At 45.6% G+C, this 14,971-nt stretch overlaps 1 long non-coding RNA gene across 2 annotated transcripts in view; it reads right to left on the bottom strand.

The window, feature by feature from the left end:
• LOC308466801 overlaps window positions 1-14,971 on the bottom strand; it is a 130,904-nt gene that overhangs the window by 104,872 nt on the left and 11,061 nt on the right. The window contains exons 2-3 of one of the 2 annotated variants that reach the window (XR_013980956.1): window positions 10,009-10,288; window positions 2,445-3,687 (exon numbers count right to left, since the gene is read on the bottom strand). This is a non-coding gene — a long non-coding RNA (uncharacterized lncRNA). Of the gene's footprint in view, window positions 1-2,111; window positions 3,688-10,008; window positions 10,289-14,971 lie in introns of those variants that run through there. The other variant, XR_013980957.1, reaches the window with a different exon arrangement.

The raw sequence follows: 14,971 nt of genomic DNA, 5'->3' as shown, positions 1-14,971 counted from the left end.
TTCCCCTCCAAAAATGAAGGGGAAATGTGTGTGCATCCTATGGGGCAAATGCAGGCTTTCGCTGAAGCATGGAGTGCGAGAGGGGTCGGTGCGCACCAACCCGTCTCGCTCTCCAGGCTTCAGGAAGCTCTGCGCAACACTTGGGAGACCAGCGCGACCTGCATGCCGAAGCCTGGGGCGCGCTGAAGAGTGCGCCCCGAGCTTTGCGCAGCTCTCCGCAACCCTAGGGAGCCCGGCGCAACTTCCCGCCAGGCTCCCTAGGCTTGCGGATAGCAGCCTGTTCTGGGGGCTGGGGTCGGGGGAAGCTCGGGCTTCCCCCACCCCAGCCCCGCGCCTGGGGGGGAAATAATTTTTTTTCTTTATTTCCCCCCAAAAAAACCTAGGTGCACCCTATGGGCTGGTGCGCCCTATGGGGCAAAAAATACGGTAATATCCTAACACTTGGCTTCAGCTGTTACCTTCCTGAGTCTGCCCAATGCCTTTCAACTTCTCTCTCAGCTACTCTCAAGAGGCAGTCCTTGGATGTCAGAGATGCTTACGGTGCCAATTGAGTGCTTGATTTATAAGCAGCTGAATATAATAATAAAAAATATTTTTTTCTTTATACCCCATCCATCTGGCTAGGCTTCCCCAGCCACTCTCTGCAGCTTCCAGCAAAATATTAAAATACAATAATCCATCAAATATTAAAAGCTTCCCTAAACAGGGCTGCCTTCAGGTGTCTTCTAAAAGTCAGATAGTTGTTTATTTCTTTGACATCTGGTGGGAGGGCATTCCATAGGGTGGGTGCCACCACCAAGAAGGCCCTCTGCCTGGTTCCCTGCAACTTTGCTTCTCTCAGGGAGGGAACCGCCAGAAGGCCCTCAGAGCTCGACCTCAGTGTCCAGGCAGAACGATATGGTTGGGGACACTCCTTCATACACACAATACAGTCCCACCCACCACCCACCTCCCAGTATGTGGAAACCACTTTTGTTTTGGGGGTGGCTCCTTTTCCTTCCAAGCGGTAGGCCCACCACAACCCAAGTTGACTGTTGGATGTGTTGTTTTGAATCCCGTGACCCTCCAGCTATTGTTGGACTCCGACTCCCCATCAGTCCCAACCAGCACAGCCGGTGGTCAGGCATGATGGGGGCTGTAGGTCAGTGATGCCTGGAGGGTCCCGGGGTCCCAATCCCTGCTCCAAAGGGAAGGACTGGGTTGCAGCAATACGGCTAACCTAGTCACACCTGATATTGAAGCAAAGGATGAGCTGCTGCTGCTGGTATATCTGCCCAACAGGACTGAGCGTGGGTTTTAGTGAGAGATTCAGCATGTCTGAGGAATAATGTCTCTTTCTACCACACAGCACTCCACATAAGCAAAACACCAGGGAGAGACTGTCTCTTGTGATAAGTCCTGATTTCTTATGGCAGGAAACAACTTGCCAGCACTCTCTGGTCATGGTGTTTTTGGAAGGGGTGTTCAAGGGATACATCAGGAACCAGGCAACCTCTAGGTATGCCATTTTCATTCAAATTGCCCACAATCGCAGGAGTGCAAGTTCCACCTGCTCCTGTCAGTCTAAAGTTTGGCAGGATCCATCCCCCATTTCCTACAGCACTCTCCTCCGCTGAGATCAGGTATCAGAAGTGCCCTTTCTGCTGCTTTAAATCCAGACTGCCCTCCTTTTCCCACGATTCTATGTCTAAAAGAAAGCTCTCAATTCGCTTTGCTCTCAAAAGATGTCTACAAATCACCAACGTTCTGAGTCAGCAGAATCTCCTTCCTGTTGTCATTGCAAAAGCTTCTAGAATTGTAAGGGAATTATGACCAGCCTGACACAGTTATGATATTGGCACGTCTTTGTGGCGCTTGCTTCCATGTTCCATTCTCTATCCTCCTTAGTTTCCAAATGCCTTTTTGCAGAGTTCTGCCATCTGCTATGAGCCAAGTGTGGCAATTTCTCATCCCTTCAGGGAATAGTTTTTTCCTTCCAGTGCTGAATTTCAGAGGGATACACATGCTTTCACCCTCTCCTGATACTTGATCTGTTGACATCTTGCCAACCAAGGTAAACAAATAATTGCCCATAACAGAAGTTGTTTGCAACAATACATTAAAATGCAGCCTTATGGTTGAAAGTGTTTTATTAGGGTTAGGATGTAGGCGGACACCATTTTCTTTGTGTTAAGAGTGGATTGTTCTTGGTCAAGCCTTTATAAATGGGTCTTCCTCCAGAATCTTGGCTTCTGTAAGCAGACTGCAAAGAGAGCCCTGTGCCAAACCTAAAAAGCTTAAAACGGCTGAGCCAAAGCCATGTAGAAGATGCAAAAGACATTGAGAGTCAGTCTGATCTGATAGAGGGAAGTGTTTCTTGTCTCCAAGCACAGTGATTAGTTAGATGTAGATATTGGAAGCAAAACCTGCCTCAGCTGCCTCCATAAATATGTGTTTAGTAGTACCATATAGCAATCTGTATTCTAACTTGCATGGGTTAGAAACATGGAGGCTGTAATGAAGGGAAAACACACCTTGGGTTTGTTGCTTTCCCCTAGCAAACAGTTGGGAGTGGTGGGCTCTGCAACCGGATCTGCAGTAGAGGGGGCTGGCTACAGTGGTACCTCAGGTTACATACGCTTCAGGGTACACATTCCGCTAACCTAGAAATAGTGCTTCAGGTTAAGAACTTTGCTTCAGGATGAGAACAGAAATCGTGCTCTGGCGGCAGCAGGAGGCCCCATTAGCTAAAGTGGTGCTTCAGGTTAAGAACAGTTTCAGGTTAAGAATGGACCTCCGGAACGAATTAAGTACTTAACCCGAGGTACCACTGTATTTTATTTGGTGTTTATGTACAGAATCAAGCAAGGGAAGGGAACTTTTATCCCATGAGGCCATTTCCTCCCACCTTCGCATCATGCGTGGTGTCGAGCGATGGGTCTGTGGAGAGAGGACAGCTCACACAAAATCGGGAGCAAACGCACTCCCAGTTGCACACTGGCAAGGCATGCTTGCTGCCCCTACCAACTGATACGTGCCCCCCGCCCTGTCACTTTGCCCCCATCCCTGGCAAAGAGAACTCCTGTCTCCAGCAAAGAAAATGTAACTCTCATTTCCTGTAGGTGGGGCAACATGCTTGCAGCGCTTCGACGTCTAACTATTCAGAGGCCTTAAAATTAAGATATCGTTATGCACTTTTAAATTAACAATGTGCTTGGCTACTTAAAGAATTAAAACCAGAGATTTGGTAAATGAGATGACTTGAACACACTTGACTATTATCTCATGTCGTGTAGAAGATCACCATTTGTTGGCATCTGCCTGTCTCGAGAGACAATGGAGTGCGTCTCCAAGGCTGAAGTCAAACTGCTGGAGAATCACAGCGCCTGCTGTGGCTGCAGAGACCGGGAACTCGTAACTGCTGCCTCCTGCGTTGCTTTTCCTGAAGGGACCTTTCTGGGGCGCATGTCTGGGCAGTGTGTCTGGAGGTCCTCAGCTGCCCAGATGACAAGACCTCCTCTCAGCCTTGCTGACGTGGTCCAAAGGAAAGCAGAGCAAAATGTTCTGCACCCGCTTGGCTGCGGGAAGGAGGCTTACAAGGTGCCATCAAACTGCCTTAGGGACTCTGCTCTGTGTAGGATTTAGCCTTTTCTTCTCCCAAAGATATTTCGCAAGGCAGCTGGTACAGATTTTTCCTTGGGTTTTAAACTGAAGAAAATCATCATTGTGGTCAGCATTGTGAAGTGCAGCATTATGGAAGAGTAAAGCATCAGACCAAATTGAGGATTATTTTAGATTCCTCCTGAAATGGGGGCAAAAATAGCAGATTAAAGGCTTGGGACATGCATATTTTTATGGTGTGTTTTTTTTTTTTTTTTTAATGACTGCCACAATTCTTCTGGATAGTCTAGGGGGATATATAATTTGAAACTTTGGCACCATCTGTTTTTGGGGAACTATAACTCCACAGAACGTGAGAATTTCTGTTTTGGCATTTCATGGATATCCGTTCAACAATACTGATGTGCTGCAGAGCAGAAATAAAATACCTCGGTGCCTGTTGCTGGCTTCTGAGCTGCAGGAGGCTGAGTAAAGTGGCATCTCACAAACAGCTGTTCTAGGGCAAGTGATATTGAGCGCCATATGGACGCACACTCTTCACTATTAATCAAACGTATTCTTATCGAGAAGGACAGCGTTCTGCCCTGCTCTGTTGTATGGTGATGTCTGGAATTCATTCTTTCCCATTTAAACAAACAAGTGTAGTCCAGGGATATTCTGAAACGTGCAAGTGTTTAAGGGAACAAAACACCCCGGTCCACAGTGTGCTCTGAGAATGGAAATACCATATTTTTCGCTCTATAAGACACACCAGACCACAAGACGCACCTAGTTTTTGGAGGAGGAAAACAACAACAAAAATATTCTGAATCTCAGAAGCCAGAACAGCAAGAGGGATCGCTGCACAGTGAAAGCAGCAATCCCTCTTGCTGTTCTGGCTTCTGGGATAGCTGCGCAGCCTGCATTCGCTCCATAAGACGCACATACATTTCCCCTTACTTTTTAGGAGGGAAAAAGTGAGTCTTATAGAGCAAAAAATACGGTACTTTCCTCTTCGCAAAAAATTGCTTCTGTTTGCTTCTCTCCCATGCAGTCTCACTGACTCAATTTGATACAAGTTTCTTTACTGGTTAAAACTACTACTCCCCCCCCCCCCCATTCTGCAGCTCATTTTATAAAGTTCTTGGTAGCTATTATACAGAAGACATATCTGCTCCTAGGTTATTTTTCCTTGTAGTGGACTCTAGTTGCAACTGCTCTTTTCTGCCATAGATGGATGTGGTGGTTTTCTTAAACGTGCTGGGGGCATCGATTTAGGGCTGGCCGGCTACCAGTTTGTTCTTGTCTTGTCCGATTCCTGAACCTAAAAACCAAGCCCAGATGCTCACTGTTCTCTGTCCACATTTAATGTAACATCACATACTTCAATGGCACCTTCTACAGGTCGGTGAAAATGGTGCAGTTAAAATCAGCTGGGGGAGGATAGATTTATTATCTGAATTATCCTAGCACTATTGCAATAAATTACTTGTGTTCTTTATAAGACTAGCTGTCTTCCCTGACCCTGCCATTCATTCTCCACTTTCCTGAGAATCCTGGTGATGTGGCCAAATGTTTGCCATCCACTGGTTTTCTGACGTGGTCTCCTGCCATGTTTAATAGCTGATTTATGTCTATTTTTCAGCACAGTAATAAAAGGCAATTGCAGTGCCTGCCTTTCCAACTTGGGCAGTGCTCTGAGGCTTTTCAAGGCTACTTAAATTAAAGTTGTAATTTGATTAGATAAAAGCTTCTTCCTTACCCAATCTGCCCCCTTTACTGCTTTCTCTTGTTCAATACAGCTGAGGAATTAGTGATTAATTGCTCCTTGGTCAGTCAACTTGAGTTCCTCATTGGAGAAGTGGCTTTGGTTACTGGTTTCCTTTCAGATAAGTTTTATTTTGCTATAAGAGAGGAAAAAATGCTATCAAATAAAAATTGATGGGGAAGAGAAAGCAAGCAATAAAAGCTGCATGTTGGCAACAGATGCTGACTAAGGGGCGGTAAATTATAAATCCCCCAAATGCACTAAATTAAAAGCAAAAAAATAATGGGCAGAATCTATAAGAAAGCTACTAATTAGCATTGCAGGGGGTTTAGTTAAATGGGATTTGCGAGTGAACAATAAAAGGATTTTGGCCTTGGAAAACAGACTGCAGGATAAAATAGCACTATATGTAGTACTTTTTGAAACTACCATTTTAATTCTGCCATTAGGCAGCAGCAGCCAGGAAGTTGTTGCCACTGCTGCTGCAGCAAAACAAAACAAAAATTGCCTTCATTGGGAGCAGAATATTGGGGCAGTGAACTTTGGGATTTCAGCAGCAAGGCCCATAAAGACCCACAGTCGTCCTTAATGTACCACAGGGCACTTAACACACACAAAAATGCCTTTATTAGACAAACTGGCAGATCTCAAGGACTGCACAGCTCCCTCTCTGTGTTTCCACACTCAAGGCCTTTGTGACATGTGGGGTCCTCCTGCGCCACAAAGCACAGGTAAGTAGCGAGATTTGCCCAAGTACCGTATTTTTCGCTCCATAAGACGCACTTTTTTCCCTCCTAAAAAGTAAGGGGAAATTTGTGCGCGTCTTATGGAGCGAATGCAGGGGGGAGGCAGGCAGGAAAAGCCCCCAAGAGCCGCACACAAGCTCCGTGTGGCTCTTGCGGGCTTTTCCCCGGGAGGGAGAATGGACTGACGCGGGCAGTCAGTCCCTTCTCCCTCCTCGTAGAAAAGCCCGCAGGAGCCACGTGCTCCTTAAAGGGTATGCGGCTTCTGTGGGCTTCTGCAGGAGTTGGGGGTATTGCCATAGCCGCGTGCAGCCCCTCCAGCCAGGAGAGGCTGCGCGCGGCTATGGCTTCTTTAGCTGCGCACAGCCTCTCCCGGCTGGAGAGGTTGCGCACGGCTAAAGAGGAAGCCAAGACAGCGGGCGGGATGGATCCCGCTCGCTGTCTTGGCTTATTTGCTCTTTGGGGCTGGGGGGGGACCCGGGCTTCCCCTGGCAGCCCCAGAAGCTCTGGGAGCTCTTTGAGGCTGGGGGGGGGGGAAATAAGATTTTTTTTCTTGATTTCCCCCTCTAAAAACTAGGTGCGCCTTATGGTCCGGTGTGCCTTTTGGAGCAAAAAATACGGTAATTCTGGGGAGCCTGTCCAGAAACTCCCCAGCGATTGTGGGGGTGATCCTTCGCGCCCAGAAGCCTCCAGAGATCAGAAATCTGTGCTGGCTAATCAGTTCCTTTGTCATCCCAGACCTTGTGCCTGATAAAATCCCGTCAGCAGCAAGACCCGGCTGAACCGCTTTGCCGACTTACAGAGAGGGAGGCCAGCACTGAATCTGGATGTACTGTACCGTCCTGACCATCTGTTGCCACATTAAAAGAGGCCACAAAGAGCAAAATCTGCCACCGGGTGCGGGGGGGGGGGGGGGACAGTGCGCGACAGTATTTTAAAACCAGCAGGAATTTGTCAGGCTTTTGCTAATGCTGTGTTGCTGACGACGTGCCTGGATTTGGGCTTGAGAAGGTAGTGGTGCTGTGCTAAATATAGCCGCCTTTTCCTGCATGAGCCGCTCTAGTGACTGAAGCCACAGGGTTGCTGCTGCCTGGCAGACTTCCCTTTTATTTTTTAAAATAAGCCCACTGGCATGCTTTGCTTCTTAGCTGCTCATCGTCTCTTCCTGCATGGTTCTTCTGCTCCCTTCCTCCCATCCCCCGCGCGGCACCATTTCAGCAGGTCTCTAAGATTTCCAATGAACGTGGGTGCATCATTAAGGATCTAAGAAACGGCAAGGAATTGTCAAGAAAATATTCAGCATTCTGGACTCTTAAGGCAGTGGGGCTTTTTAAGAAACTGTGTTGCACTAGGGTAGGGGCCCAGAGCTCACCTGTGGAGCTTTGCACCCCAATTTTGAACACAGATGACGGGAAAGACTGCTAGCTCCAACCTTGGAGAACCTGCTGTTACTCGATACGAAAGGATAATCTTTATTGTCATTGTCCCATACAGAACAACAAAATTGGAAAAAAAATCTACATAACACATTCAAAACCAACAAGCCTGCTATCCCAACCTGGTTAGCCCCCTAAAAAAATCTGATACCCCATTTTCAAAATATAATATACTCCCATAGAGACTCCTTACACTGCGTTTAAAGCCAAAATAGCATTTGGATAGAAACTGTTTCTCACTGTTTCTCACCAAGAGCTCAAGAGAATAAAATGGTTTTAACCCGGTAACTTAGAGAAGAGGGAAGTGTGCCTCCCCCTGTGCACGTGCGCGCACAAACACACACACACACACACACACTTTGTAGAGTTTGAGAAAAGCCAGAATATATTTAGCAAGTGCACAGGGAAAGAGCCTGGACCCAGTGGCCCCTTGGTTCTTCCAACAGGACTTTTCTTTCAATAGGGAACCTATGGCCCCATTGGACTCCCATCATCCCCAGTCATCATGGACCAATGGTCAAGGAAGGTGGAAGTTATGTAGGAACAGCAGGAGAAAAATATCTAATGAGAAATAAGAACAACTTTAAAAAGTGAGAAGCAAAAAATGATTCCTCACCCCTTGGTAAGACAAGGTTTCAATGAAAACGAGGAATCTAATTGAACAAGCAATGTTGTTAGGTTCACTACATTCTCCCAAGCTCAGTTGGTCAGAGTGTGGTGCTGATATTACCAAGGTTCAAACCTTGTATTGCAGGTTCAAACCTTGTATGTGACAGTTGCATATTTCTGCATTGAAGGGGTTGGACTGGATGGTGCTCAGGGTCCCTTACAACTCTATTATTCTAAGTTACAGGTGAAACTTGGAAAGGCATTGTTCTGTCTCATGTCTCTCATCTGTCTCTTGGCAATGCCCCATAGATTCTCTATGGGGTTCAGGTCAGGCGAGTTTGCTGGCCAATCAAGCACAGTAATCCCATGGGCACTGAACCAGGCTTTGGTACTATTGGCAGTGTGGGCAGGTGCCAAAGTCCTGCTGGAAAATGAAGTCAGCATCCCCATAAAGCTCGTCTGTGGAAGGAAGCATGAAGTGCTCCAAAATCTCCTGGTAGACGGCTGTGTTGACCCTGGACTCAATGAAGCACAGTGGACCAACATCAGCTGATGACATGGCTCCCCAAATCAACACAGACTGTGGAAACTTCACACTGGACTTCAAGCATTGGGCATTGTGTGCCTCCCCATTCTTCCTCCAGACTCTGGGTCCTTCTTTTCCAAGTGAGATGCAAAAGCTGCTCTCATCAGAAAAGAGATTTGGGGAGCCATGTCATCAGCTGGTGTTGGTCCACTGTGGTTCATCAGCTGTACGCCATGATCATCACAATTATAACAAATAAAGGCTTGACATATCTCACTTAGCAAGTCATGAGTCTATCTCATATATTAGTTTCACCTTTTAAGTTGAATTACTGAAATAAATGAACTTTTCAACGATATTCTAATTTTCCAAGTTTCACCTGTATTTGCTGTATTTTAAGCTTTGCTGCCCAAATCAAGCATCTTCTGACATTCCCTCAGTCTTCAAGAGAAGCCTAGTTGGCAACCAAACTGCTCATGCTGGACAAAGACGGCAAGTGCCAACAGAGTCTTGGCCTTGGGCTTCCTTTGGGCTCTAAAATCACGAGAAATAGAGGCTGGCATTAAATATTGAGAGCTTTTGACTGGCAGGTATTGCATTCATCTTCCAGCATGTCTCCTGTCTCCTTGCTCGGATGCCTTGCTGTGATCGTTTCTTGTTTTAGAACCTGAAGACAATCTCCTTCCCATGTGATAGGCCCACGTGTTTCTTGGATCTGGGCCAATGCCTTGACCTGTTATAAAAAGCCTCCACAATCATCACTGACACTTCCTCTCTATCCATCTCATTGCTGCCCTCTGACCTTTCTCCCTTCACACATTTTCTTCAAAATGCCTCTGTTTGTGCCTCTCTAAACTCTGTAAAAGTGCACAGCGATGGCTCTATAGCAGCTCTCAACCTTCGCTTTTTAGAGTATGCAGCACTTAAAAAAACAAAGACCCAGAATTGTGGTCCCGTAAGAAGCAGGTGGCGCTGTGGGTTAAACCACAGAGCCTAGGGCTTCCCGATCAGAAGGTCGGCAGTTCGAATCCCCACGACGGGGTGAGCTCCCATTGCTCGGTCCCTGCTCCTGCCAACCTAGCAGTTCAAAAGCACGTCAAAGTGCAAGTAGATAAATAGGTACCGCTGCGGCAGGAAGGTAAACGGCGTTTCCGTGCGCTGCTCTGGTTCGCCAGAAGCGGCTTATTCATGCTGGCCACATGACCCAAAAACTGTACGCTGGCTCCCTCGGCCAATAAAGCGAGATGAGCGCCGCAACCCCAGAGTCTGTCACGACTGGACCTAATGGTCAGGGGTCCCTTTACCTTTACCTTTAAGAAGCAGATGGAATAAGAAAAGATCCCTTACTTTCCTGTATAAATGGCATTGGATTCAGCTGCAGGCCCCCTTGGAAGAAACAGATTATACGGACCTATGTTAGCAGAGATTTAGGACTGAGTTTGGTGAGGAATCAGCCTTGGTCACCCTGACAGGTGACCTCCTTCAAGGGAGAGGTGGGAGAGGGCCACACGAAGGCTGGCTTGGAAATCTCTCAGCGGCTTTTGATGCCATGGACCACAGCATCTTCCTGGGCCCTCTCTGTGGGTTGGTAGTTGGAGGCCCCATGTTGCAGCAGTTCAGCTCCTACCTGCATGACCAGCACCAGAAAACAGCCTTGAGACACATGTCTACCTCTTGTCTACATCCTGGCATCTTCCCTGTGTCATGCCACCAAGTTTCATTCTGTCCCCGCTGCTATTCAACATCTGTATGAAGCAGCCATTGGGGGTTGGGGGCACAGAGTTATCTGTATCAGTTTGCATCCCCCCCAAAAAAACTGCACAATAATCCACCAGCATTTTAGTGTGTGTTACTCCTAGAATACCAATTTTTATTCAGTTTTGCCTAATATTCACATTTTTACAAGTACAGTGGTACCTCCGGTTGTGGACAGGATCCATTCCAGAGGTTCGGCCAGATCCTGATATTTTCGCAACTGGAGAGACTGCTTCTGCGTGCACACATGTGGCAGTAGAGCACTTCTGCGCATGCGTGTGCAGCAAAAACCTGGAAATATACTTCTGGGTTTGCCGCTTACATATCCTGAAGTTTACATAACCGGAGGGATACATAAGCGGAGGTACCACTGTAATTTTACCTAATGTTTTTGAGGGTGTTATTTTAACCAATCTATGCATTTTTGTACACATTATTCAGTTGAGTGACTGCACTGCAAAATTCAGGCCAGTGTGAATTTTGAAGGATAGCTCCGTCTTTATGTCTTGCTTTAGAAAGTGCAAATTGCATTAAAATGTGAATTAGATTGAATTTCTTCCCCACTGCTAATGATGTATTTCCAAACACATTTGTCTCTGTATAATTTATGGTGCTGTGGGTTAGACCACAGAGCCTAGGGCTTGCCGATCAGAAGGTCGGCAGTTCGAATCCCCGCGACGGGGTGAGCTCCCATTGCTCGGTCCCTGCTCCTGCCAACCTAGCAGTTCGAAAGCACGTCAAAGCGCAAGTAGATAAATAGGTACTGCTCTGGTGGGAAGGTAAAGGGCGTTTCCGTGCACTGCTCTGGTTTGCCAGAAGCGGCTTAGTCATGCTGGCCACATGACCCGGAAGCTGTACACCGGCTCCCTCGGCCAATAAAGCGAGATGAGCGCCGCAACCCCAGAGTCGGCCACAACTGGACCTAATGGTCAGGGGTCCCTTTAAGGTAAAGGTAAAGGTACCCCTGCCCGTATGGGCCAGTCGCGTCCGACTCTAGGGTTGCGTGCTCATCTCGCTCTAGAGGCCGTGAGCCGGCGCCGTCCGAAGACACTTCCGGGTCATGTGGCCAGCGTGACGAAGCTGCTGCTGGCGAGCCAGCACCAGCGCAGCACACAGAAACGCCGTTTACCTTCCCGCTATAAAGCGGTCCCTATTTATCTACTTGACTTAAGAGTGCTTTCAGGGGTCCCTTTACCTTTACCTAATTTATAGGTTTAGATCTATACATAAATTTTTAGGTGTGCATTTTTTTTAATGCAATATGTGAAACAGCTCCCAGGTTTGATTCCTGCTGTGATTATTGTGAATTGAACAAAATAGACTTTTGAAATTCAGCTTGTTATTCCATTGTATTTCTTAGAAGAGAGTATTACTTTTTTTAAAATGCACCCCATGCAGTTTGAACCATTCTAGTGTTGCTGTAATATAAGGGCTGTGTAATACTTTAATTTCTACAAGAGATATATTATGTAAATGAGATCCTCATGACCTCTGGAATAGACTTCTTTGTTCCCTCATATTATAAAGTGAGTCATTAAAATGTCACTTAGATTTTACAGCATGCACTTCCTGTCTTGTTTAATTATAAGAAATTTGGTTGAGTGTTCTGCGTGGGGTACAATGCAACCTTGTACAACAGGCAATTCTAGATTCAACTCTAAAAGGTCTGGAGAACATTAGGCTCATTGCCTAACCATTTAATCCGCTTGATTTGATAGGTTTTTGCTCCAATTAAAGGAGTTTAGGAAATCACTGAAGCTTTAAGGCCATTATCTATAAAGCTGAACCATACATAAAGTTTTCCTAGAATTTCCTAGAATTGTAGCGTTGGAACAGATCACTAGGGTCATCTGGTCCACTGCAGGAATCTTTTGCCCAACGTAGGGCTTGAACCCACAACTCCGAGATGAGGAGTCTCCTACTCTACAGACTCTCAAAGGAAGGAAGGAAATTTCCATCTGCCTGAAGGCACTGAAAACAAATATGTCATTTGAGATGTTAGTGACTTAGAAGAAAGGGGATGGAATCATGGGGAAGAGGCATAGGAGTTGCCCCCCCCAAGGTTGAAAATGCTGTTCTAGTTTATTGTTCTAGCATCTCAGATTTAATCAATGGAAGACAGCGCTAGTCACAAGCTGATTTCTGGTTTTCTCAGTGCACTTTAAGGTTTTTTCCAAATCACTCCCTATAGAACACTGAATATAGGTTTCTTAATCTCTTCCAGTATAGTTGAGAAATGGGGCAGCGTATAAGCAAGTTTATTTAGCTTGAAGGTTCTTTATTCACTGGGAAGCTAAATAAAACGTACTTCTTTTTATTTAAAGTAAAACAATTAGAATGGTAGATCAATGATTACATTTATATTAACATCCAAGTTGAATTTCAGATTCATAAAATGAATAAATGGTAGCCAAGGTGGGTTTTTTTTTAGGATTTGCTTTTTCTTTCAGGATTTGCTTAATTAATAACAATAATAATAAAATTTATTATTTATACCCCACCCATCTGGCTGGGTTTCATTTGGTGTGGTTTGTCTTGGCAAGTTTCCAAATTTTGATTCTTTCCATTAATAAATTCTGGATCAACTTTTGTTCTTTTTGTTCCATCCAAAAGCTAAGGACAATATTCAGTGGATTAAAGTTAAAGTTTAGTCATGACTAATTACAAATAAAATCTATTTTTATTTTATTTTCAGAATTTTTCACTATATACGTAAACAGTAGCTTTGAATTAGGCACACCTTCAACAAATAATAATAATAATAGTTTATTATTTATACCCCACCCATCTGGCTGGGTTTCCCCAGCCAGATGGGCAGCTTCCAACAAAATATTAAAATACAATATGCCATTTCTATCCCTGGTGGGTGAAGACCAGCTGAAGAAAGATATTTTCCACAACCAGAGCTGTGCTTTCCGAGCAGCCCTGTGCATACACAGCTGGAGCAAAAGATAATCCTGTACTTATACACAGTCTAATAATTTACTTATCCTGTTCGCATAGCAATTTCAATCAGCCGTGCCAGTGATGACCTTTGCATGCTAGTTTCTGCTGCTTTCCCCCATTTTACAAACCAAAGCCGAGTTTGAGCGTCCCTTATCTGGGTTGTGTGGTGGCACTCACAAAGCCACACCAGTGGAATCTCACCAGAAACCAGTGCCGCCGCTGCTGCTGGCGCCACTTCTCTGCCGGGTGGGGTGGGTGGGGGCAGCAGTGGAGCAAGCTGATCAGGCGTCTGGGGCAGGGCCAGCCGGGGCAGGATGCTCCGTGGGGTCTCCGAGGAGTCTGCCTGCCTCCTCCCACTCAGCCACCCTACAGCTGAGGGGGAGGAGGCGGGCAGACCATATGGGGCAGGGTGGAGCCTGCGGGTGCCCAAGCCACCACGTCACTCCCAGGAGAGATGCGTGGCTCAGGTGCACTTCAGTTCCCGCGGTGAGTGCCTCCCAGCATTTTGTCACCCCTCTCAGAGATGGCACTCGGAGTGGCCTGGCCCCATCGCGCGCACCCCTTCCTCTGCCCCTGGGTGGGGGTCCCATGACTTTACTGCCTCTTCGGCTTCTGCCACCGGAGGCGGCTGCTTCACCCAGTCTCCATGGGTAGCCCAGCCCTGTTTCCCACATCTCTGCACTTGGGCTGATAAACACTGTACATTTTTTATAAAAAAAATAAACTTTATTAGTATTTTCCACACAACAACAACAACAACACGAAAGATATCTAAAAATAACAATACACAACACACAAAAATCAACATTCGAAAACTAAAGAAAGCAACAACAACAACACTGTACATTTAAAGCCCAGTTCAAGCATCCTGCAAACTGTCGTTTCTTTTTTAAAAATATTTTTTATTGATTTTCTTTTCTCAGAACAAATATCCAATATCATTACTTAAAATTCATTTTCCTTTTTTAAATATATTATTATTAGTTTTTTTTAACATATCATTTTCAACGGTAATTAAACATACTTTTACATCTTATTCAAATTTTTGATTTCCAGCAATCCTGTCTGAAAATTTTCCAATCTAATCTCTCAGTATCCATTTCTTATTTTCCCTATTACATTTCAAACTCATAACCAATATCTCTCTCTTTTTCTACTTTGTAACACTTCGTATATTTCTCCTTACAAAACTTCTTGTAGTCCTACTAGCGTAATTTGTTGATTACAGTTGCTCTTCAAATAACTCATACACTTCTTCCAATCTTCTGTAAATCTCTGGTCCCGCAGGTTTCGAATCCTTCCTGTCATTTTGTCCAATTCTGCATAGTCCATTAATTTCATCTGCCATTCTTCTTTCGTCGGAATTTCTTCTTGTTTCCATTTCTGGGCTAACAATACTCTTGCCGCATTAACATTCATTTTCCAATTTCCCCCCTCCCTGTTGACTTTCCCCAACTTCCATTTCAAATGCTACATTCTGATCTTTGTGCATAATACTTTGTTATCACCTGTTATATTTCTTGTTCTCGCAAACTGTCGTTTCTTAAGTGTGCTGGGAATTGCAGAGCTGAGGTGCCAACTACATTTCCCAGGATTCTTTGCGGGAGAA

Source organism: Podarcis pityusensis (genome assembly GCF_964106645.2).
Source record: "Podarcis pityusensis genome assembly, chromosome: 17".
NCBI classification, from domain to species: Eukaryota; Metazoa; Chordata; class Lepidosauria; order Squamata; family Lacertidae; genus Podarcis; species Podarcis pityusensis.
Note: the sequence above shows the minus strand (reverse complement) of the source record. Positions and strands in the feature narration are given on the sequence as shown.